Source organism: Theropithecus gelada, chromosome 9 (assembly GCF_003255815.1).
Source record: "Theropithecus gelada isolate Dixy chromosome 9, Tgel_1.0, whole genome shotgun sequence".
Taxonomy (NCBI): Eukaryota; Metazoa; Chordata; class Mammalia; order Primates; family Cercopithecidae; genus Theropithecus; species Theropithecus gelada.
Window position 1 is genome coordinate 13,011,358 of NC_037677.1, and position 24,889 is coordinate 13,036,246.

Consider the following 24,889-nt stretch of genomic DNA (forward strand, 5'->3'; position numbering starts at 1 on the left):
CCCTCTCCTGAGTGTAGTGGAGAGGTTTTATAATGCCAGGGTGAAAACTTTCAAAGTAGAAACCTGTCATTTCTTTGTATTTGGACAATCATAAGCACTTTAAGACCCTTTCTGGTTTGGGTAAATCAAAGGTCTGCACAAGACACATTTTACAAAACAAAGGACAATACAGTCCTCATTCACATCCTGGTCTTGTCACTCCTAGTGACTCCTGCATTGCAAACATCCCAGCAGGGTGCAGCCCTTTATTCTTTCATCCCGGGGGCTTCTTGGGCTCCCATACTCTGATTGGACACAGACTCCCTGGAGGCTGCTCCCAAGAGCAGAAGACACGGATGACTCAGAAGTTCCTAAAAAGTCANTGCATCAGATTGTGCATGCCTCTCTCTCAGTGAAAAAGGGGGAAATATTTAACTCCACGTTCCTGTCTCCATTGGTTGAGGGCTGTCCTATGGGAACAGGCAGGAATCCAGCAGGGATGCGTGGATCTGGTGACGGCCAGCACGCGTGGACTGTTTGCCAGACCTGTGGCTGGAATCTGGAGCCAGGTGAGACCACATGAGACTGGACAAGGGCTCTCGGCCTGATTCCCAGGTATGGGACTTGATGGCCACCTAGCTGGCCTGGATGGGAAATGCAGCAGGGACCAGGGCAGCGAAGGAGGCTGCTCCGGGTTCCCCACCCCACAGAGGAGGCAAACCTGAGACAGGGCAGCCCTTTCCCCTGGAAGTCCCTCCTTCAGGGACAGACCCAGAGGCTCCACAGAGCAACCCAGCCACAAGGGAGGCCTGCGTGTCCCCATGTGATGGGCTTTCATTGCACTGGGCCCCAAGGAGGTCACGGCCTTGGAGTGCAAGAATTCCTCCCGCCTCCTGAGTCCCAGGACTACCTGCCTCTTCTGTCCCCTCACCTGGGCCATCTGCCCCCCTCCACCTCCTGCAGGCTCACCCCTTTGTTCCCTGCTTTCTCTTTCTCTGCTTCTCTCTGCCTGCCTCTTTGTCCTTCCTTTCTCTTTCTGTGACCCTGTCCTCANTATTTGGACAATCATAAGCACTTTAAGACCCTTTCTGGTTTGGGTAAATCAAAGGTCTGCACAAGACACATTTTACAAAACAAAGGACAATACAGTCCTCATTCACATCCTGGTCTTGTCACTCCTAGTGACTCCTGCATTGCAAACATCCCAGCAGGGTGCAGCCCTTTATTCTTTCATCCCGGGGGCTTCTTGGGCTCCCATACTCTGATTGGACACAGACTCCCTGGAGGCTGCTCCCAAGAGCAGAAGACACGGATGACTCAGAAGTTCCTAAAAAGTCACCAAACCAGATGACATAAAACTCAGATTACATTTCACTTTTGTTTTGTTTTGTTTGAGACAAAGGTCTCACTGTCACCCAGGCTGGAGTGCAGTAGGGCGATCTTGGCCCACTGCAATCTCCACCTCCTGGGCCCAAGCGATCCTCCCATCTCAGCCTCTCCACTAGCTGGGACTACAGGCAGCGCCACCCGGTCCGCTGAATTTTTTTTTTTTTTTTTTGGAATTTCTGGTAGAGACGGGGTTTCTCTATGATGCCCAGGCTGGTCTCAAACTCCCAGACTCAAGCAATCTGCCCCTCTCGGTCCCCCCAAAATGTTGAGATTGCATGGGTGAGCTGTGTAATTTCACGCCGCGTGACACAGCCCAAGGGAAAGGAAGAAACCCCGCGGGTCCAGCGTCTACTCACATGGCTGGATTGGTGGTTGGGAAACCCCAGCAGGAGAAGCCAAAAGAGCAGTCACCTCACTCGCAAGGCGTCCTCTCAGGGCGCCCTGAGGCGGCCAGGACAGAGGTGGGGCGGCTTATGGTTGGGGGAGGGACAGGGAAGGGGATGGGGCGGGATCAAAGTTGGGGAGTGGGAGGGAAGGAGCGGGGAGGGGAGGGGAGGAGAGAAGAGGGGAGGGAAGGGAAGAAGGGCTGTTTGGCACCTGGAGGAGGAGGAGAAAGGTGTCTGGGAAAGGATCCGGTTCAAACTAAATCCTCAAGCGTTGGTGGGAGGCTCAGCTACAGGTCAGGGGGAAAGTCGATCAGCGGAGCAGCAGGAGGCGCAGGGCAGAAGAGCAGGAGGCTCAGGAGCAGCTGGAGGGAGACCAGGGCTCTGGCTTCCGCCATCCCTTCTCCTGTCTGGGCGCTGCCTAAGCAATCCTGGGGCTTTATATTCCCTCTCCACCAATCCCCTGCCTTGGTACGTGGTGCCTCACAGTGGACATTTCAGGTGTCGGCGTGTTCTTCCAACTCCCCCTTCCCCACCTGAGCCCCACAACCGGCATCCCAAGGACAGGTCCTCTCTGGAATCTTTGCAGACCTTCTGATTTCTGGTCTTCCCCAACCCAGCTTCCTGTCCCTGCTTCTAGGCAGCTCTTTCCTTCCTGAACTCTCAGGGTTCCTCGTGGTCAATCCTGGCTGCAAAACATGAAAAACAATGATGGCAGGAAGGCAGGAAGAACCTCATAGACAAGCAGCGTGGGAGGCTCCACAGCCCCCTCTCAGCAATGCATGTACCAAGCAACAAAACACCAGTAGGATGTAGAAGGTCCGAATAGTAAACCATTTCCATCACATCCATGTAGCCATCCATCCCTGTATATTGGGAATGAATGTTGGAGATACATTCATTTACATACATGGTACATTTACAAAAATTAACCCTACTTACTTTGTTCATCAAGCAAATCTCAATCTATTTCAGAGAAATCAAATCACATAGCATGTTTCTGATCATATAATTGTGCTGGAAGTGAATGATAAGAAGCTAACCACAAATTCTCACATGCCTTGGAAATTCAAAGTGTCCTTAAAAGTAAAAGGTGAAGCCAGCTGGACTTCCTGGGTGAGTGGGGACTTGGAGAGCTTCTGTGCGCAGCTAGAGGATTGTAAATGCACCAATCAGTACTCTGTAAAAATGCACCAATCAGTGCTCTGTGTCTGGCCAGAGGATTGTAAATGCACCAATCAACAGTCTGTAAAATGGACCAATCAGCACTCGATAAAATGGACCAATCAGAGCTTTGCAAAATGGACCAATCAGCAGGAAGTGGGCGGGGACAAATAAGGCAATAAAAGCTGGCTAGCCCCCGCAGCCAGCAGCTGCAATACCCTTCCACCGTATGGAAGCCTTGTTCTTTTGCTTTTCACAATAAATCTTGCTGCTGCTCACTCTTTGGGTCCACACCACCTTTATGAGCTGTAACTCTCACCACGGTCTGCAGCTTCATTCCTGAAGTCAGTGAGACCAGGAACCCACTGGGTGGAGCAAGCAACTCCGGACGCACCACCGTTAAGAGCTGTAACACTCGCTGTGAAGGTGTGCGGCTTCACTCCTGAAGTCAGCAAGACCACGAACCCACCGGAAGGAAGAAACTCCAGACACATCTGAGCATCTGAAGGAACAAACTCCAGACACGCCATCCGAAATTCCCAGTTCTACTTAGTGGCACAAGGTTGTGTGGTCTTAAATCATCCCTAATCTACCTAGGCATTTTAACATCTGAAACGGGGTAATGATGTCACTTATCTATGCCATCTTACTGTCTGTGAGCGTGGACTTTAATTTTTAAACCCTAATGTGGGGAAGAAAACAAGATGACTCCCATGATTGACCTCCCGGGGATGTCCAAGGAATCTGTGTATTTCAAGAGACAAAGTTCATCAGCTTCTCTCCTGGGGGATTTGGCCACAACACCCAGAGGGCTTGGCAGCACCAGGAGTGATGGGTGGGGAGTGTCAAGCAGGTGGGCAGGACCCAGGAGCCTGGTGACCAGGAGAGACACCCCGACTGGCCATCAGCTTTCCTGGCCTTGTCCTCAGCTAAACTTCCTAAAGGCCTTCTTCTGCCTAATCACACAGAGTGTGACCAAACTCACTCAAGCCTCTGGCAGCCTAAAACCACTGCTCTAAATCCCTTCACCATTTATGATGACACGAAGTTATTGTAAACAGGAAATATTATATCACCATTGTAAATGGAAAGCCAGTGCCTTTACCATAAATAAACAGAAACACTAAGAAACAAGCAAAACAAAACAAAAACAGGGACAACAAAACAATGGAATTAAATTCTATTTGTGTGCTGTCACCTGCATAAAGAGCCCCGGATTTGAGTTGTCTCAGTTGTAAAAGGAAAGACCAAGTAAGGGGAGTTGAAGTCAGATTAGCCCAAAAGTGAAGGGGAGACCCGTGATGTCCATGAAGTGTTGCGGGGTCACCTTGATTATAGCCCAAGCAGAAAGAGGGAAGGGAAGGAGAAGTGAACGGTTTGGACCTTCAGACAAGGAGAAGCCATTCATGTAGCTCAGGAAACACCTCCTCAAAGCCAAAGTCAACCTCCCTTGCAGGTGGGCCCTTCTTGGTCCCTTGGAGGCTTGACCAGGAGCCCTTGGCAGGACGAGACACCTTGGTTGTGAGACCAGCTTTGCAACCTTGGGCTGGATTCCTTCTGTACAACTGGAGAGCTAATGGCTGTGTGCAAAGACTATCAGAAGACAGCAGGAAGTGGTTGAGCAGTTGTGTACCTGAGCACTGTAACCTCCCAGGGGCATCTTTCTTCCCAGAACTGGCACCCTGGCAGGTCCTTGGCCACTAAAGGCAGTGATGATGATAACCACAGCCCCTCTTGTCACCACTGTGCTAAGCACAGCACTTCGCAGGTGTCATCTCCTGAGATCCTGAAGTACCATCACTGTCCCCTTGCACAGATGGGGATCTAGGTTCAGAGTGGTTGGGGGAGGGGGTGTATCCAGGCAGAGAAACAGATCTGGGGGAACTTGATTCTCGGAGGGGACATTAAGAGAAGGGGAAGCTGGGGCTGGAGACTCCCCAGGAAGATGGGGTCACAGAGATGCTTTGCCCAGGACCCAGCGTTGCCCTGGTCAGCCCTGCTCAGATGAGACCCAACCAGGTGGCTGTGTTCCCAGCCCAGTGCCTCCACCTGTGAGTGAGCGTCAGTCATTGCGGTGATGATGGCGATATAGAATGTTCCTCATAGCATTACTGTGAGGCAGAGAGCACTAGCCCACTCAGGCACAGGACATGGTCCTGGGGGCACATCTGTCTTTCTCTCTTGACCTCTAGATCTACTAAGCACCATGCAACACCCCCACTCTAAGCATACCCAGACAGGGTCCCCGGCCCAACCTTGTGCCCCTGTTCCCAGAGTCACCCAACCCTGGCCTCTCTCTGACATCTTAGGACCCAGGCACAGCCCTTCTGTAGGCCCTGGAGGGGGCACATCCCCAGCCTGAGTTTGAAACCTGGAAAATACCTTCTTCCAAGAGAGCTCAGAAGGGCCAGGTCATGCCTGGGTCTATTCTCTCCACTGGCGCCAGGAGTGCCCTCCGGAGTGCCACCTCTGATTATACTGTGGGCTGGGGTCTGGGAGTGTGTGCATGTTTGGGTGTGTAAATCTGCATGTAAGCGTCTGTGCGTCTGAGTGCCTGTGTCTGTGATTATGTCTCTGTGTAGCTGTCTCTGGATGGCTCTGTGTTTTTTTCTATCTTTGTATGCATTTGGGTGTCCTTTTTTCTTGAGTATGTGTTGGTTGTGCAAATCTGTGTTTGTGTTTCTGATTGTGTAATGTGTGTGTCTCTGGCGTGTGTGCCCCCTGTGGGAGTGCCGGTGTATGTCTGGCTTCTGTGTCTTTATGTGTTGAGATGTGTGCATGTGAATTTGCTTCTCCTTTGGGTGCCCTTGATTGTGTCTGTATTTGTGTGTTTATTTTTCTCATAGTGTCTGTGTTCTAAGTCTGATTCTCTGCCTGTAGGTCTGTGCCAGTCTGTGTGTGCGTGTGTATGTGCACATGTGCATGTGGGTGTCCACTGTGTGTAGAGTCAGCCCTGTGGGGCTGTGTCTCATGGTCCTGTGTGTGTATCTGTGTCCTCCTGGTGTGTGTGTGTGCCTGTCCATGGGCCATACTCCTGAGTGCCCAGGTGAAGCTGGGGCGGTTCTGTGCCTCTGTGCTTGTGGTATCTGTTTATTTCCCTGTGAGTTCCTGGTTCGTGCACCTCGGAAGTTGGCAGTCACAGAGAGGCCTCTGCAATGCTGACCTCCAGAGGTGGATGGGAAGTGGACAGTATGTGCTTCTCTCATCCCCAGGCTGGGCCTTCTCTGCCCCCTGCTTTTCTGAGCCTCTGGTGGCCCCCTGGTGGTCCCCCTTAGGTCCCAAGGAGGGATGGCATGAAAGAGTCAGGTCACAGGACTGTGACCAGGGGTGTGAGGAGGACTCTGGGTCCCCAGAGAGGGTTATGTTGAAAGAAGGAAGATTGTCTGTGGTGGGGGGATTCTGGGTTGGAGGGAGCCTGGGCCCTGGGAGGGTGAATGAGTGGGGTCCTCTAGGAAGGGCTCAGGGACAGAGCTCCTGGGTCACTGGGAAGTTCTGATGTGTAGGTGCCTACAGGGGATAGCTAGGGGCAGGGCTCCTAGGCCCCAGGCAGGGCTAGAGGGGTGCTGGGTGCCCAGAGGCTGGGGCCCTCACTCACACATGCCAGGTTTAGGCTGGGGCACATGTGCACATGGGCATTATTGGGGGACACGAAGGACCATTGGGTGGGGGAGGCAGAGGTGGTCTGGCAGGCAAGTATAGTCCCCAGGCCAAGGCTGACCACCCTGGACATCTGGCTGCCCCGGCCTTGCGGGGGCCTCGCTCCATGGCACAAGCAGGTGCCTGGAGCCACATGGGGCGCACCTCCTGGACCCCTGTGTCCCGGCCATTGAATGGTGCTTAGGGCCACCCTGAGAAGCTGGTGCCAGGAGGGAGAATCTGGTCCCAAGATATTTCAGGTTGTGGATTAGGGAGAATTACAGGGGGAGGGCATTTAACACAGGTTCATTCCCAGAATAAATGCTCCACACAGGGTATTGTCGAAATTAGTATTTTATTACCTGCAACTCCAATCTGAGTACTCACCTGGGAAATTCTAAAGACACAGAGAGGACTTGGAGGAAGCAGAGTAACTGAATGTAATTTAAAAGAACAAAAACAGGCCGGATGCGGTGGCTCACTCCTGAAATCCCAGCATTTTGGAAGGCTGAGGCGGGTGGATCACCTGAGGCCAGGAGTTCAAGACCAGTCGGGCCAACATGGTGAAACTCTATTTCTACTAAAAATACAACAATTAGCTGGGCTTGGTGATGGGCACCTGTAGTCCCAGCTACTCAGGAGGCTGAGATGGGAGAAGGGCTTGAACCCAAGAGGTGGAGATTGCAGTGAGCCAAGATTGTGCCACTGCACTCTAGGCTGGGTAACAAGAATGAAACTCTATCTCAAAAAAAAAAAAAGAAAAGAAAAGAAAAGAAAAAGAAAAAGAAAAAGAAAAACATTGGAAATGTGGCACTCCTGATACTTTTCCAAATCAACCCTCTCAATGTCCCATCATCACCCCGCCCTAGTGGGGAGACTGAAGTGGCCAGGGATTTGCCCAAGGTGCACAGTGGGTTCCAAGTTCACTGCTGATTACATCTGACCAAGCTCCTTTTCCGAAGTTCACTTTGTTTAATCTTTCCAGTGACGGTTTTCAGCAGCTCCGGGACAAACTCCACCTGGTTAAGTATAAGGGAAATCCACAGTGACTTAGTCCTGTTGTCATATCCTACCAATTCCCCACCCTCCTCCTCTGCCCCTCTACAGTCTCCCACACAGGCTGACACCATATGGTGGCCTTAATGGAAGCCACCGAGTGTGTCAGGTTCTCCCCTTGGCCCTCTGAAGGTGGATGTAGCCATGTGCTGTGACTCAGGAGCTGTGAGTGGAAGTGAAGCGTGTCACCTCAAGACAGAAGAGTTGGGAACCATTGAGACTGGCCACCCTCTCCTCCATCTCTTAGAGCAGCTGACAGGTTCTGCATGGAGGCTGCTCCTTTATCCTGTTGGTGGATGAGGGGATGTGAAGCACAAGGCCCAGCAGAGCTATGGTGGATGTGCAGCATGAGCAGGATAAGAACCTTCAGTGTTGTAAATTTCCATCATCTGGGGCTGTTTGTTACTTACAGTGATATCTAGCCCATTGTAGCAGGCATGCACCATCTATTTCATGGTCTGTGAAGCAGACTAGCCTATCCTCCAAACATGACTGGTTGTCAGACACACGTAGGTTTCAGTTTCAGCTCTTCCTCTTATTGACTGCAACCTTGGGCATTTGACTTTGAGTCTCTGAGCCTCAGTTTTGTTTTTGTAAAATGGTTTGCTATGCTATCTCAGGTTGAGGAGAAGATTTAATGAAATAAAAATGCATGTAAAGCATTGAGCCCAGGGCCTGGCACACACAGTGAGTACTCAATCAGTGTTAGCCATGTAGTTTCACAATGTGTACTCACTGTCAGTACTCAGACAATGTAGTAAAGTATTACAAAGAAGTAAGTGTTCACTTTTTGGCATATGTATCTCTTTGCACTTTATTGTCAAACAGATAATGCCACATATACTTTTTCAAAGTATAATTTTTTTCTCTTAATATGTGTTGAGATGTATGTTAAATATAAAAAAATCTGAATCATTTTAAATTGCAGGATTATATTCAATTTTATGAAAACTTTATTTCTCTATTGTTTGACTTTTTGTAGGTTGCACAAGGCATTGAATTAAAATAAACATATCAGAATGAATTGCATTTATAAAGATAAGTATCATTCTATTAATTTTTGTTTGTTATGTGTATGTATATATATTTTCAGTTGCAAAACAGAACATATTTCTTCCCATGAATCGTGTTAGAAAAAGTTTGGAAGCTGCTGATTTGGATTTCTTTTTTAATTTTTACAGGATTGTAAATAACCTTTTAAAAAATATCCTTGGGCACTTGACTGATTTTTGCCTTTAGGTTAATATGCCAGCAATGATTCCTTTTGGGTTTCTGACACAAGATAGCAGTTTCCATCCAAATAAATCAACTATGCCATCCCATCCCTAAGCCAAACTTCTTCTTCTACAGAAGAAAAACCCAGTACTGTGACTGCCTAAGCTTCCCCCTGCACGGCCACCCTATGAGACATGGGGCAGGAGCACTGGGAGCTGTTCAGGGGCACCAGACCCCTTCCATCTGCCCTCACTCACCTTCCTTGGGGACTTGCATGAGACTGTCACTGACTTTACATGTTGCTGCAACTCCTTGGTCAGCTGGTCCTTATCACGGGACAGAAACTGTGGTGTCAGGACAATAAACACCTTTACCACCTGCAGAACGAGGGCAAAGGCTTACAGTGAGCGTCAACCTATTACATAGCTTAAAAAGTCAATATTGGTCGGGTGCAGTGGCTCACACCTGTAATCCCAGCACTTTGGGAGGCTGAGGCAGGCAGATCACTGGAAGTCAGGAGTTCGAGACCAGCTTGGCTAATATGATAAAACCCCATCTCTATCCAAACTACAAAAATTGACTGGGTGTGGTGGTGCACACCTGTAGTCCCAGTTACTTGGGAGGCTAAGGTGGGAGAATTGCTTGAGCCCAGGAGGCAGAGGTTGCATGAGCTGAGATTGTACCATTGTACTCCATCCTGGGCTACAAGAGTGAAACTCTGTCTCAAAAAAATAAAATAAAATAACAAGAAAATATAGAGAATTTCACCAAATACCTGGAATTTATTTTTTAAGGATTAAAAAGATGTATAGAATTGAGAAAAATAACAGAAATTAAAAATCCAGTAGGTGGATACAACAGCAAATTAGACAAAACAGAAGAGAGGATTAGAGAAGTGGAAGTTAGGTTAGTGGAAAACACTGAAATTGAAGGTTAGAGAGAGAGAAAAAGATGGGAAACACAGGAAAGTTAACAAGAGACATAGAACATATCAGACAGGTCTAACTTGTGAGGAATTAGAGTGCCAGAACCAGGAAAGGAAGTGGAACAGTACCTCTATTTAAAGAGAAAATGGGGTTGGGTGCAGTGGCTCACCCCTGTAATCCCAGCACTTTGGGAGGCCAAGGCGGGCAGATCACTTGAGGTCAGGAGTTTGAGACCAGACTGGACCAGACTGAGACCAGTCTCTATCTTCTCCATAACAAGAGGTAGAGAGCGCTTCTACTAAAAATACAAAAATTATCCGGGCATGGTGGTGGGCACCTGTAGTCCCAGCTACTCTGGAGGCTGAGGCAGGAGAATTGCTTGAACCTGGGAGGGGACGGTTGCAGGGAGCCAAGATCGCACCACTGCACTCCAGCCTGGACCACAGAGTGAGACTGTCTCAAAAAACATAAATGAACAGTCCGGGCACTGTGGCTCAGGCCTGTAATCCCAGCACTTTGGGAGGCCAAGGCGGGTGGATCACGAGGTCAGGAGATCAAGACCATCCTGGCTAACATGGTGAAACCCCGTCTCTACTAAAAATACAAAAAATTAGCTGGGCATGGTTGTGGGCACCTGTAGTCCCAACTACTAGGGAGGCTGAAGCAGGAGAACAGCGTGAACCCGGAAGGCAGAGCTTGCAGTGAGCCGGTATCAGGCCACTGCACTCCAACCTGGGTGACAGAGCAAGACTCCGTCTTTGAAAAATAAATAAACACACGGTGCGGTGGCTCACACCTGTAATCCCAGCACTTTGGGAGGCCAGCGGGTGGATCACAAGGTCAGGAGATCCAGACCATCCTGGCTAACATGGTGAAACCTGGTCTCCACTAAAAATGCAAAAAATTTGCGGAGTGTGGTGGCGGACGCCTCTAGTCCCAGCTACTTGGGAGGCTGAGGCAGGAGAATGGCGTGAATCCGGAAGGCAGAGCTTGCAGTGAGCCGAGATCACACCACCGCACTCCAGCCCGGGGGACAGAGTGAGACTCCCTCTCAAAAAAAATAAAATAGGCCGGACGCGGTGGCTCACGCCTGTAATCCCAGCACTTTGGGAGGCCCAGGCAGGCGGATCACGAGGTCAAGAGATAGAGACCATCCTAGCCAACATAGTGAAACCCCGTCTCTACTAAAAATACAAAAAATTAGCTGGGCGTGGTGGCGGGCACCTATAGTCCCAGCTCCTTGGGAGGCTGAGGCAGGAGAATGGCGTGAACCCGAGAGGCGGAGCTTGCAGTGAGCCGAGATGGCGCCACTGCACTCCAGCCTGGGAGACAGAGCGAGACTCCGCCTCAGAAAATAAATAAATAAATAAATAAAATAAAATAAAATAAATAAGTAAATTTTAAAAAAGAGAAAATGGTCCCCCACAAATCTCAAAGCAAATAAAAGACATTAATTTACAGAGAGGAATCTCTACAAATCCTAAGCAGGCAAATAGAAAAAAAACATGATTCAAAAGATAAAAGGAAACATTCAAAAGCAACCAGAGGAGAAAAAAAGACATATTACTTTCAAAGAAACAACAATAAGTGGGAGAAGGACTTTTCATCAGAAACTACAGAAGCCAGAACCCCATGGAATGACATTTTTCATATTGAAATGAAAAAAATCTGACGACATCGAATTCTACCTACTGAAATATACTTCAAAAATAAAAGTGTAGGGTTCTAGAAAATGGCAGCAATGGCGATGACATCACTTTTAAATCTTCCCGCATCATCACATACCAACGGAGCAAGCAGGTAACAAAACCAAAAACTCATGGGCAATAACACAACTACATGATAAAATCCTAGCAGAGACAAAACAAGACTTCCAGCAAGACTCCTCAGGAAAAAAGACATAACGTCCAATTTTGAGAACAAAAAGAAGATATCGATTAAATCCTACAGATATTAAAAATAAAATAATATTATAAACAACTTTATGTCAATAAAGTTAACAGCTAGATAAAACTGACAAATTTCCTCAAAAGACACAAATTACAAAAATCCAAATTATCCTATATCTGTTAAAGAAATTAAGGCAAAGAGAATCTACGGCTAAGTTATTAGAATGGATAAGAAGATTTAGGCTTTGTGCAGTGGCTCATGCCTGTAATCCCAGCACTTTGGTATTCCGAGGTGGGACGATCGCTTGAGCTTAGGAGTTTGAGACCAGCCTGGGCAACATGGTGAAAGCCCATCTCAAAATTTTTTTTAAAAAAAAAGAATGGGTAAGAATATTCAGCAAGAATGTGGGATACAAAATATAAAAATCATTCTCATTTCTAGCAGCCACAAACAGAAAAGACAAATTTTGAAAAGATACCATTTATGGTTGCAATAAAGGATACAAAATGCCTAAAAATAAATTTAACAAAAGATGTGTAAGTGGAAAAAATTATATATCTTTATGAAAGTTATTAAAGAGGCCAGGCATGGTGACTCACACCTATAATCCCAGCACTTAGGGAGGCCGAGGCAAGTAGATCACCTGAGGTCAGGAATTCGAGTCCAGCGTGGCCAACTTGGGGAAACCCTGTATCCACTAAAAATACAAAATTAGGTGGGCATGGTGGCATATGCCTGTAATCTCAGCTACTGGAGAGGCTGAGGCAGGAGAATCTCTTAGAACCTGGGAGGCGGAGGTTGCAGTGAGCCAAGGTCGTGCCATTGCACTTTAGCCTAGGCGACAGAATGAGACTCTGTCTCAAAAACAAAACAAAAACCAAAACGACAGGAAAAAGAGAAAAACATTAAAGAAGTCTTAGGCAAAAGGGACACAGGCCATATTCTAGCTTTTATTTGAAGTTCAGGAGTACATGTGCAGGCTTACTATATAGGAAAACTCGTGTCATGGGAGTTTGTTGTACAGATTATTTCATCACCCAGGTATTAATCCCAGTACCCACTGGTTATTTTTTCTGCTCCTTTCCCTCCTCCCACCCTCCATCTTCCCATAGGCCCCAGTGTCTGTTGTTCCCCTCTGTGCATCCATGTGTGCTCATTATTTATCTCCCACTTCTACATGAGAACATGCAGTATTTGGTTTTCTGTTCCTGCATTAGTTTGAAAAGGATAGGGCCATATTCATAGATTGGGATATTCAGTCCATTGAAGATGTCAGTCTCCCAACTGATTTATAGCTATAATGTGTACTATAATTCAAACAAATACTAACGGTTTGTTTTTTGTTTTTGTTTTTGTTTTGTTTTGTTTTTTGAGATGGAATCTGGCTCTGTCGCCCAGGCTGTAGTGCAAAGGCGCGATCTCAGCTCACTGCAACCTCCGCCTTCCAGGTTCAAGTGATTCTCCTGTTTCTTACCTCAGTCTCCCTAGTAGCTGGGATTACAGGCTCATGCCACCACGCCTGGCCAATTTTTGTATTTTTAGTAGAGACAGGGTTTCCCTCTGTTGGCCAGGCTGCTCTCAAACTCCTGACCTCAGGTGATCCACCCGCCTTGGCCTCCCAAAGTGCTGGGATTACCGGAGTAAGCCTGTAATGAAATTTGATAATCTATTTTAAATCTTATTTGAAAGAGCCAAAAGCCAAGATACTCTTGAAGAACAAGATGGGTAAGTTACTTTAGCAGACATCTAGCAGATAACTAGAAAGCTATAGTAATTAAGACAGACTGGTTTAAACAATTACACCGTGATAGACAAATTAAATAATGACACAGAATAAAGAGGCCAGAAACCAACTCTCCTTTACATGGAAATTGGATTCATGACTGAATTGTAACTGCAGATCTGTGAAGAAATGATGGGCTCTTCAATAAGTAGTACAGGAAAAATTGTTATCTTTATGGGGGAAAAAGGAAGTCAGAGCTCTACCTCATACCATAGAAAAAATTTGATTTTGAATACTTAAATGTGAAAAAATAAAACTGTAAAAATTTTTAGAAGAAAATATCAATCACGAGAATGATTTTTTTTTTGAGACGGAGTCTCCCTCTGTCACCCAAGCTGGGGTGCAGTGGTGCGATCTCGGCTCACTGCAACCTCTGCCTCCTGGGTTTAAGTGATTTTCCTGCCTAGGCTTCCCAAGTAACTGGGATTACAGGCACACACCACCACACCTGGCCAATTTTTGTATTTTTAGTGGAGATGGGGTTTCACCATGTTGTCCATGCTGGTCTTGAATTCCTGACCTCAAGTGATCCACCCATCAGCCTCCCAAAGTGGTGGGATTACAGGCGTGAGCCACCATGCCTGGCCTTCCAAGAATGATTTTTTAAGCTCAGAAGGTGAAATAAATACAGAAAAATGCTGATGAATATAACTACTGCATTTGTTTGCTATTGCTGCATAACCAATCCTAATTTAGCTGCTTAAAGTCATCTGTTAGCTTGTGGATCTGTAGGCCAGAGGCCCAGGCGTGGTGTGGTTGGGCTTTCCACCTGGGGTCTTGCCAGCTTCAATCAAGGTGCTGGCAGGGCTGTGTTCTCACCTGAAGCCCTGAGTCCTCTTTCATGCTCACATGCTCGTGGCAGGTTCATCTCCCTGAAGTTGTGGGATGGGGTCCTTGTCAGCTATCAGGCAGGACCTGCTCTTAGTTCCTGGAGGGCATCTGCACGTAACCTCCTCCATCTTCAAAGTCAGCCTTGGCCAGGCACAGTGACTCACTCACAGCCTGTAATCTCAGCACTTTGGGAGGCCAAGGCATGCGGATCACTTGAGGTCAGGAGTTCGAGACCAGCCTAGCCAACATGGTGAAACCCTGTCTCTACAAAAAAAAAAACACAAAACAAAAATTAGCTGGGCTTGGTGGTATGCGCCTGTAGTCCCAGCTACTCAGGAGGCTGAGGCATGAGAATCACTTGAACCTGGGAGGCAGAGGTTGCAGACAGTGGAGATTGCACTAGTGCACTCCAACCTGGGCCACAGAGTTAGACCCTGTCTCAAAAAACAAAACAAAACAAAACAAACAAACACACACACACACACACACACACCAGCCAGATTTGCTTGCCAAGTTTTCCTGCAATTTGAAACTCTCTGAAGTTTTCTGTCTCTGGTCCCTAGACGCCAGATTGAAGGGATCATGTGATGAGTTTGGGCCCACCTAGATAATCTCCCTCTTGATTAACTCATATGCAACCAATTAGTAATCCTAGTTACACCTGCAAAATTTCTTTTGCCATATATGCAGCATGATTACGGAAGTGACATCCTGCTATATTCACAGGTTCTGTCCACTCTTCAGGGGGGCATCATAAAAGGGGGAGGGATAGTGAGAATTCTGCCTACCACAGTTACATTATAATTAAAAACTTCTATTCTTCAAATGACACAATAAGGAAGTAAAAGGGCAAGCTACAGAATGGGATGTAAGATTTACAAAACACATAACTGATAAGGGAGTTGTTTCTACAATACACATTTAATGTACTTATTTAGAGAGGATGTCTGCCTCTGTCACCCATGCTGGACTGCAGTCGTGCAATCATAGCTCACTGCGATTTTCACCTCCTAGGCTCAAGTGATCCTCCAACCTCAGCCTCCCAAAGTAGCTGGGACTACAGGCTCATGACACCATGCGCAGTTAATTTTTATGTTTTTAGTAGAGACGTGGGTCCCACTATGTTGCCCAGGCTAGTCTCGGACTCTTGGGTTCAAATAATCCTCTTGCCTCAGCCTTGCAAAGTGCTGGGATTTCAGGTATGAGCCACTGCATCTGGCAAAGAATATATATTTTAAATCTTACATATTAATAAGAAAAAAGACAACAATAGAAAAAGAGACAAATGAAATAAACATATTTTCACAGAAAAAAACTTAAAATATCAATAAATGTATGAAGACATGTGTATTTTTTCTTTATTTTCTTTCTTTATTTTTTTGAGGTGGAATCTTGCTCTGTGGCCCAGGCTGGAGAGTGCAGTGGCATGATCTCGACTCTCTGCAACCTCTGCTTCCTGGGTTCAAGCAACTCTCTTGCCTCAGCCTCCCAAGTAGCCGAGATTACAGGCGTGCGCTACCACACCCAGCTAATTTTTGTATTTTTAGTAGAGCAGGGTTTCACTATATTGGAAGGCTGGTCTCGAACTCCTGACCTCAGGTGATCCGGCCATCTTGGCCTCCCAAAGTGTTGGGATTACGGGCATGAGCCACCACACCCGGCCATGTGTATTTTTAATTGTGGAAAAATTGGGTGTCCAGTGCTTGGTCTTCCCTGCTCTGGGAAGCTCAGGTGACTCTGCCTCAGCCTGTGTTACTCTGTGACCTGCAGGTACTGGGGGATCCACAGGGAAGACACTGGGACATCCTAGAAGCTGGGAAATCAAAAGAAGAGTGAAGAATGCAACCACACATGGATGGATGGTCTTTTCCATAACACAGTGCCTGCCTCTCAGGCTCCAATTCCAAAGAGAATCATTTACAAGTTAATTTCTGTCTCCTGGGTTGATCATTGTCCCTAATCATCACTTGCTGCCCCTCAAAGGAATTGTCTACATTCCCTATCTCCTCCTTACCCTGTGAAAAAGGGTATGTCAGCTTCTGTAGCCCATTGGGAGGTTGGGAAATCACTGACTCTCCCCTGCCCCAGACATTAATACATCTGTATGCCTTTTCTTCTATTAAAAATAAGTGAAAACTGGCTCACGCCTGTAATCCCAGCACTTTGGGAGGCTGAGGCGGGCGGAGCACGAGGTCAGGAGATCGAGACCATCCTTGCGAACATGGTGAAACCCCGTCTCTACTAAAAATACAAAAAAATTAGCCGGGCGTGGTGGCGGGCGCCTGTAGTCCCAGCTGCTCGGGAGGCTGAGGCAGGAGAATGGCGTGAGCCTGGGAGGTAGAGCTTGCAGTGAGCCGAGATCGCGCCACTGCACTCCAGCCTGGGCGACAGAGCGAGACTCTGTCTCAAAAAAAATAAAATAAATAAATAAATAAGCAAAAACTCAGTAAGACACCATTTTACCCCACTGTATTAGCAAACCTTTAAAAATCTGACAATTTCAAGCCTTTCTAGTGAATCATAGTGTTACTGGTGGTGAATCCATAGGGGGCTGCAGTAACCTCAATTCTTTTTTTTTTTTTTTTTTTTCCAGATGGAGTTTCTCTCTTTTTGCCCAGGCTGGAGTGCAATGGAGGGATCTTGGCTCACTGCAACCTCCGCCTCCTGGGTTCAAGCGATTCTCCTGCCTCAGCCTCCCACATGGCTGGGATTACAGACATGCACCACCACGCCTGGCTAATTTTGCATTTTTTTTTAGTAGAGACGGGGTTTCTCCATGTTAAGGCTGGTCTCAAACTCCTGAACTCAGGTGATCCGCCTGCCTCGGCCTCCCAAAGTGCTGGGATTACAGGCGTGAGCCACCGAGCCCGGCCAGCAACCTCAATTCTTGCCTCCTCAGCAGAAAGAATTTGACCAAGGGCATAATAAGGCAGAGTGAGAGCCGGAGGCCAGTTTTACAGCAGGAGTGAAAGTTTATTAAAAAACTAGTCCGGGCTCAGTGGCACATGCCTATAATCCTAGCACTTTGGGAGGCTGAGGTGGGCGGATCACTTGAGGTCAGGAGTTTGAGACCAATCTGGCCAAAATGGTGAAACCCCGTCAAACTAAAAATACAACAACAACAAAAATTAGCTGGGTGTGGCGGCGGGTGTCGGTAATCCCAGCTACTCATGAGGCTGAGGCAGGAGAATCACTTCAACACGGGAGGCGGAGGTTGCAGTGAGCTGAGATCGCGGGGCTGCACTCCAGCCTGGGCGACAGAGCAAGACTCCCTATCAAAACAACAACAACAACAACAACAACAATAACAAACTTTGGATCGGGACCAAAAGGAAGTAAAGTACACTTGGAAGAGGGCCAGGGGGCGACTTGAGAGATCAGGTGCACTGTTTGACCTTTGACTTGGGGTTTTATCTGTTTATCTGTATCTTTGACACAGTTCCAGGGTTTTACATCCCTTCTCCCCTGATTCTTCCCTCGGGGTGGGCTGTCCACATGCGCAGTGGTCTGCTAGCAGTTGGGCGGTGAGCATGCAGTGTGTTTACTGGAGTTGTGTGCATGCTCACTTGAGGCATTCTTCCCCTACCAGGTGAATGTCCCCAGAAGTTAAACTCCACCGTTTTGCCTCTTAGTGTGCATGCTTGAGCCCACTCTCCCAACTCCTGAGATCTTACTGGGAAGCTGCTGATCACCAGTTTCAAGTTTTTTCTATTAGGAGACTGCCTTTCCCTGGTGCAGGCTGTGACCCATTATTAGAGACAGTTTAACAATTGCCTGATAGTTGGTGACATTACTGGTGGGGGTGGGGTGGGGGTCGAGCCCTCTCCTGCCCCTGCTCATGCCTGACTAGTTACCTGTAACAATAGGAACTCACGTACTTGTGACACAAATTTAAATTAGTGCAACCTCTTTGGATAACAAATTGTGATGATCTATAAAGTTGGAAATGTACACCCTCTACAATCCAAGAGTTTCATCCCTGGGTATGTAATTGACAGAAATGCATGCATGGCTGGTTACAGTGGTTCATGCCTGTAATCTCAGAACTTTAGGAGGCTGAGGCGGGAGGATTGCTTGATCCCAGGAATTCGAAACCAGCCTGGGCAACATGGCAAAATCTCCCCTCTACAAAAAAATACAAAAATTAGTCAGGCATGGTGGTGCATGCCTGTAGTCTCAGCTGCTCAAGAGGCTGAGTGGGGAGGAGCAATTGAACCCAGAAGGTCAAGGTTGCAAGGAGCTGTGATCATGCCACTGCACCCTTGCCTGGGTGACAAAGTAAGACCCTGTCTCAAAAAAAAAAAAAAAAAAAAAAGAAGAATAAGAAGAAATGCATGCACATGGATGTCCAAGCCAGAAAAACAAACCTGGAGACAATGGGAAATAATTTAAATGTCCATCAACAGTAGAATGTTGTAAATAAATTATGTAATAATATGTAAATAAATTATAGAATACTTTAAAGGTAATCACATGGTTCTATTTCCTAAAGTTGGTGGATCCCACAACACAGGTGTTTGTTTCACTCTTCCTTCAAGAAGTCTTTCCAACTCCTCTGTCCCTTCCCTTGACCAGAAGTCAGAGGTGGACAAGCGCTTAAAGATCAGGAACTCACCCCTCGGCTTCACAAACAAGGGGATGAGGTAAGGAGACACATGTCAGGGCTTCCCTTGACACCCTCCTCTTTGTCTGCATAGGATGCCCTCCTCTTTTCCTTCTCAGTACCCATCTGTCAACATCCTCTTCATCTTCTAAGGCCCTTCCTCTGAATCCTTAGAGATCACCCTGGTCAATTTACCTTTTGAGAAACCCAAGTTCAGAGAGGTTGAAGGATGAGCTTAAGGCATGCAGTCACTGAGAGGCAGCCTTGGCTCTCTGGAATCTGTGCTCTCTTTATCAGCAACATCCAGAGCTAATTTATGTCTGTAGCCATAGCACACTTGAAGACAGTTACTTATAAACAGGAGGTGCTCAGTAAATGCCACCTCCTCCCTCCGGGTCTTTACTGAGTTTAAACAAGAGCTTTATAAAACTATGGCTACTTTGATGCTGCTAACATAGAAAATGACCGGCAGATGGCAGCATTTAGCTTTCCCAGCTCTCAACTTTGCAATTGCCAGTTTAAGGCGAGAAAAGTTGGTTTTTCTTTTCCGTTCTCCAGACTCCGCTTGTTGTAAGTACAATACCCACTGCTCCCATTGGAGGCTTCATCCTACTACCCACTTGCTGAAAAAGCATCTTGAGCCTCTGCAGAAGCTCTGGTTTGAGACCTGGTGACAGGAGGGGATACATGGACATGCAATGAGAACATGAATGCGGTTTTTTTTTTTTTTTTTTGAGATGGAGTCTCACTCTGTCACCCAGACTGCAGTAGAGTGGTGCAATCTCAGCTCACTGCAACCTACGCCTTGTGAGTTCAAGCGATTCTTCTGCCTCAGCCTCCTGCGTAGCTGAGATTACAGGTGCCCAACACCATGCCTGGCTAATTTTTTGTATTTTTAGTAGAGATGAGGTTTCACCATGTTGGTCAGACTGGTCTTGAACTCCTGACCCTCAGGTGATCCGCCTACCTTGGCCTCCCAAAGTGCTGGGATTACAGGCGTGAGCGACCGTGCCTGGCCAAACATGAAAGTTTTTCCTCTCCATAGAGCCCAGTGAAATGCTGATTCCCACTACAGCCCTGGGATACCATGGGCTGCAAAGGCATCTTAGGGCTCTGCTTTTCAGCTGGGGAAACAGACTCCAAAAGGCAAGGTGATGAGCTCCAATTCACAGCAAGTTCAGATTTTCTGACTGGCAACCCTGTGCACTTTCCTGTGTTAGTTTTCGAAGGTGAAATCTACCGTGAAGGCATGTTCCACCTATAATATGCGCAGAAAGGAGGCCAGAAAGTGTTTTAAAAACCAAATGCTTCATCATAAATAATAAAGGAAAAGCAGAGAAAAGAGTGTTGGGGCTCACAGAAGCAGACTGCACAATTTTCAGGGCTGGGGTGTGTGAGAAATTACGGAGTCAGAAAAGAACTGTTGAAAACAGGGGAGCTCTCACCCTTAAAAACAGTCAAGATATGCACAAGAAAAGGAGCAATGGTGGAAATTCTAGATCAGGATGGCAAATGTATGGCTTGGGGCTGCTACTCGCTTTCACCTTCCCCTGTCGCCTGGCCCCCATGCCCATGACAGACATCAGTAATCAATCATGGGATTCTTTTCCCTTGAGCTCAGGGCCTGACCAGGATCCACTATGCACAGTGCTCCTACCAACTCGTAGGAGATGGCACCAGAGGAAGTCTGTTGCTCCTCCTCACTCTGCCCTATTGCCTCCCTGGTGGCCACAATTTATTGTGCACTTACTGTGTGCCAGGAGTTGTGCTGAGCTTCTTACACATACTTTCCATTTAATTCACTTACCACATTCTCAGGAGTTAGGCATCCTTCTGGTTTTACACGTAAGGAAAATGGGGCACAGAGGTGTTAAAAGCTTCATAATGGCAGTGTCAAGATTCAAATCCAAGCCCACCTGTCTCCAAAGCCCAGCCTGGGAAACTGCTCGATAGGTGGGATAAGCCAGTATGGACGAAGACCTGTGGTTTGGGCCTTGTTTAGACCTGAAGATCAAGATTAACTAGACCGCAGTGGAGCCTGAGGTCCAGAGAACGGAGGACACTAAAGATGCTTTTGTTTGTTCATTCATTCCTCAACACAGGTTTATTAAGTCCCTGCTACATGCCAGACACCTTGTAGATCCTGGGGGGATAGTGGTCAAACAAGAGAGACAGAACACCGCACCCTCAATCGGGGGAGACTAACAAGCCAGTCAAATGTGTGATATGTCAGGTGATGTATGTGCTAAGGGGAAAAATGCAGGCTGGGGAGTGGTGGAGAGAGTCACATAGAGCTATATGTGGACTCAGGCCTAGGAGATAAGGGAAGGGATGATTCAGGGGCCTGAGCTTCTTGGAGTGACTGATGTATATGGAGATAAAGGCCCTAAGGAGATGGGTCCTGATGCTTTCAGGGAAAATAATGATGGTGGGGGTTGTCTGTGGTGGGGGAAGAAGGAAGGATTGCCAGGAACGGTTGGAGTTCCAGGGGTCTTCTTCACGGTGACAATGACAATGTGGCCGAGGGAGAGGGAGTCTTACCCAGAATACCCCCAGCTGCTGGGCTCTCTCCTTGCTCTGGCAGATGTGGGATGGAGGCAGAAAGTCCCACTCATGCGTCGTACATTTTTTGAACATCTAATGAAATACATTTCCCCAGGTGCAGTGACTCAAGCCTGTAATCCCAGCACTTTGGGAGGCTGAGGCAGGTGGGTCACCTGAGGTTGGGAGTTTGAGACCAGCCTGGCCAACATGGTGAAACCCCATCTCTACTAAAAATACAAAAATTAGCAGGGTGTGGCCTGTGATCCTAGCTACTCGGGAGCCTGAGGCAGGAGAATTGCTTGACTCTGGGAGGCGGAGGTTTCAGTGAGCCAAGATCACTCCACTTCACTCCAGCCTGGGCAACAGAGTGAGACTCTGTCTCAAAATAAAATAAAATAAAATAAAAATAAAATAAATGCATGACATATTGAAAAAAAAAAAAAAGGACCAGGCATGGTGGCTTATGCCTGTAATCCCAGCACTTTTGGAGGCCAAGGCAGGTGGATCACCTGAGGTCAGGAGTTCGAGACCAGCCTGACCTACATGATGAAACCTCATCTGTACTAAAAATATAAAAAATAGCTGGGTGTGGTGGCAGGCGCCCATAATCCCAGCTACTCAGGAGGCTGAGGCAGGAGAATTGCTTGAACCCAGGAGGTGGAAGTTGCAGTGAGCTCAGATAGTGCCATCGTACGTCAGCCTGGGTGACAAGAGCAAAACTCCGTCTCAAAAACAAACAAACAAACAAATATATATATATATAAATTTTATTCCTCTGCCCACTGCCAGTATCCAGCCCCACTGATGAGGTTGGGGTGAGGTGGGAGGTAACTTTTTAGCACCTGGGCCCTTACATCCAGCAGGACCATGAACAGGGACTTTCTGTGCCAGGAACAGTAGAAAATACGGCAACTGGTGTTTGCCACTATCAACAAGGAACTTGGAGTTTCGCTGAAGGAGGAAGACTGTAACCGCCCAAGGGGTTTACCTTGCCCGCTGCCTCGACAGAGCCGATTGATCAAGACAGGGGATTACAGTAGAAAAAGAGTAATTCACGCAGAGCCGGCTGTGGGGGAGACTAGAGTCTTATTATTACTCAAATCAGTCTCCTCGAGAATTCAGGGAGCCGAATTTTTAAGCATAACTTGGTTGGGGGAAGCCAGTGAGCCAGGGGTGTTGATTGGTCAGGGATGAAATCATAGGGAGTCGAAGCTGTCTTCTTGCACTGAGTCAGCTCCTGGGTAGGGGCCGCAAGATCAGACGAGCCAGTTTCTCCATCTGGGTGGTGCCAGCTGATCCATCAAGTACAGGGTCTGCAAAATGTCTCAAACAGTGATCTCAGGAGCAGTTGAGGGAGGGTCAGAATCTTGCAGCCTCCAGCTGCGTGACTCCTAAACCATAATTTCTAATCCTGTGCCTAATGTTAGTCTAGTCCCCAGACAAGAAGGAGGTCTGCTTTGGGAAAGGGCTGTTACTATCTTTGTTTAAACTATAACTACAAACTAAGTTTCTCCCAAAGTTAGTTCAGCCTATGCCCAGCAATGAACAAAGACAGCTTGGAGGTTAGAAGCAAGATGGAGTCGGTTAAGTTAGCTTTCTTTCACGGTCTCAGTCCTAATTTTGCAAAGGTGAAGGCGGTTTCAAAATAACTATCCATGAGTTTGTAAAATAATCCAGGATGCCTGTTGTTCATAGCACATAGCCTACTGTGTGTCTAAGCTGATAATCAGCTAGACTTTGGAGAGAGAAAAATGCCAAAAGAAAATGGCCGAGGATTGCTGCTGGAGGTGTCACGGACGTTAATACTGCTTTGCAAGAAGTGCTGAAGACCACCCTCAGCCACGATGGCCTAGCATGTGGAATTCACGAAGCTTCCAAAGCCTTAGACAAGTGCCAAGCCCACCTTTGTGTGCTTGTATCCAACTGTGATAAGCCTATGTATGTCAAGTTGGTGGAGGCCCTTTGTGCTGAACACCAAATCAACCTAATCAAGGGTGACGACAACAAGAAACTAGGGGAATGGGAAGGCCCCTGTACAACTGACAGAGAGGGGAAATCCTGTAAAGTGGTTGGTTGCAGTTGTGTACTAGTTAAGGACTATGGAAGGAGTCTCAGGCCAAGGATGTCATCGAAGAGTACTTCAAATGCGAGAAATGAAGAAATAAATCTTTGCCTCACACATGGAAAGAAAAGAAAAAAGGAAGGAAGGAAGGAAGGAAAGAAGGAAGGAAGGAAGGAAAGAAGGAAGGAAGGAAGGAAAGAAGGAAGGAAAGAAGAAAGGAAGGAAGGAAGGAAGGAAGAAAGGAAGGAAGGAAGGAAGGAAGGGAAAATGTTTCTGAAGAGGCCAACCCATATCCCCTCCAAAGTGCGTCAGGGGAGTCCCTGCAGGCAGAGTCAAGATTCTCTTCAGCAGGAAATCTGAGAGTTCCCTAACAAGGCAATGAATGGGTAACTGATTCCCCACAATTCCACATCATAAAATGCAATGGCAATACAAATTAGCCCAGAAAAAATGTAAAGCAGGCATGTAACCATATATCCTGTTTGGCTACACATCCACATATGCGTGTGCACACACACACACACACACACACCTGCGGCACATCTAATTTTGAGCAATAAACCCTGTTAAAACTGGTTGTGAAATGTACACCCAAAGTAACTAAATAAGATGATTTATTGTTTATTATTATTTCCTATAAATCTCCCTAAAGTTGGAGGATTTCCATTAAAATGATTATTTCAGATCCAGATATGGTAGCCCTTGTTTCTGGAGGTCATTAGATAGCAGTATTCATTGTCTACTAAAACTACTCCTAGTCCATGATACCCACATCAGGTTATTTGCATTCAAGAGAATGCTTGGCCTTCTGTGCTCCAGTGCAGAGCAGGGTGGCAGGGCTGTACCATATGCAACAACCTGCAGGGCACAGACACTGACCCTTTGGAGCTGATGCTGGTCAGTGGCCTGCACTGTGCCTAACAGTTGTGTGGGTCAGTAGGAAAGCAAACTAATGGGCTATCTCAGTGTGGTTTCAAGTTAAAAATAAAAGAATAGAGGACACATCTTTGTTTTACCCAACTGGAAATTACAAGCAGGAGAGTTCATATTTTTGCTTATATATTGTGTCAAAGGCTAGAAGAGGATCAACAAAAGTCACAAACCATTTAATATGATTTTTGGCAGGTGGTGTCACAAGATCATACAAATTATAGCAGATGACTGTGTTCCCAGCCTGTGAGCTATGAATATAGGTCAGGCTTGCAAATTATTAAGCAAAGCCATGCAAATAGATATTACCTGCACATGCTAGAATAGGACTAACTAGTTCTGGTTTGGCAGAGATTTTTCTTATTTTAGTACTTGTCTTAATCTATTAAGTGTTGCTATAGAAGAATACCTGAGGCTGGGGAATTTATAAAGAAAAGAGGTTTATTTGGCTCACAGTTCTGCAGGCTGGGAAGTTCAAAAAGTATGGTGTCAGCATCT

At 47.0% G+C, this 24,889-nt stretch overlaps 1 pseudogene; it reads left to right on the top strand.

Annotated features, from left to right (window-relative positions):
* The first annotated feature begins 478 nt into the window (after positions 1–478).
* LOC112631800 lies at positions 479–23,556 on the top strand (annotated as a pseudogene).
* Positions 23,557–24,889: the final 1,333 nt, after the last annotated feature.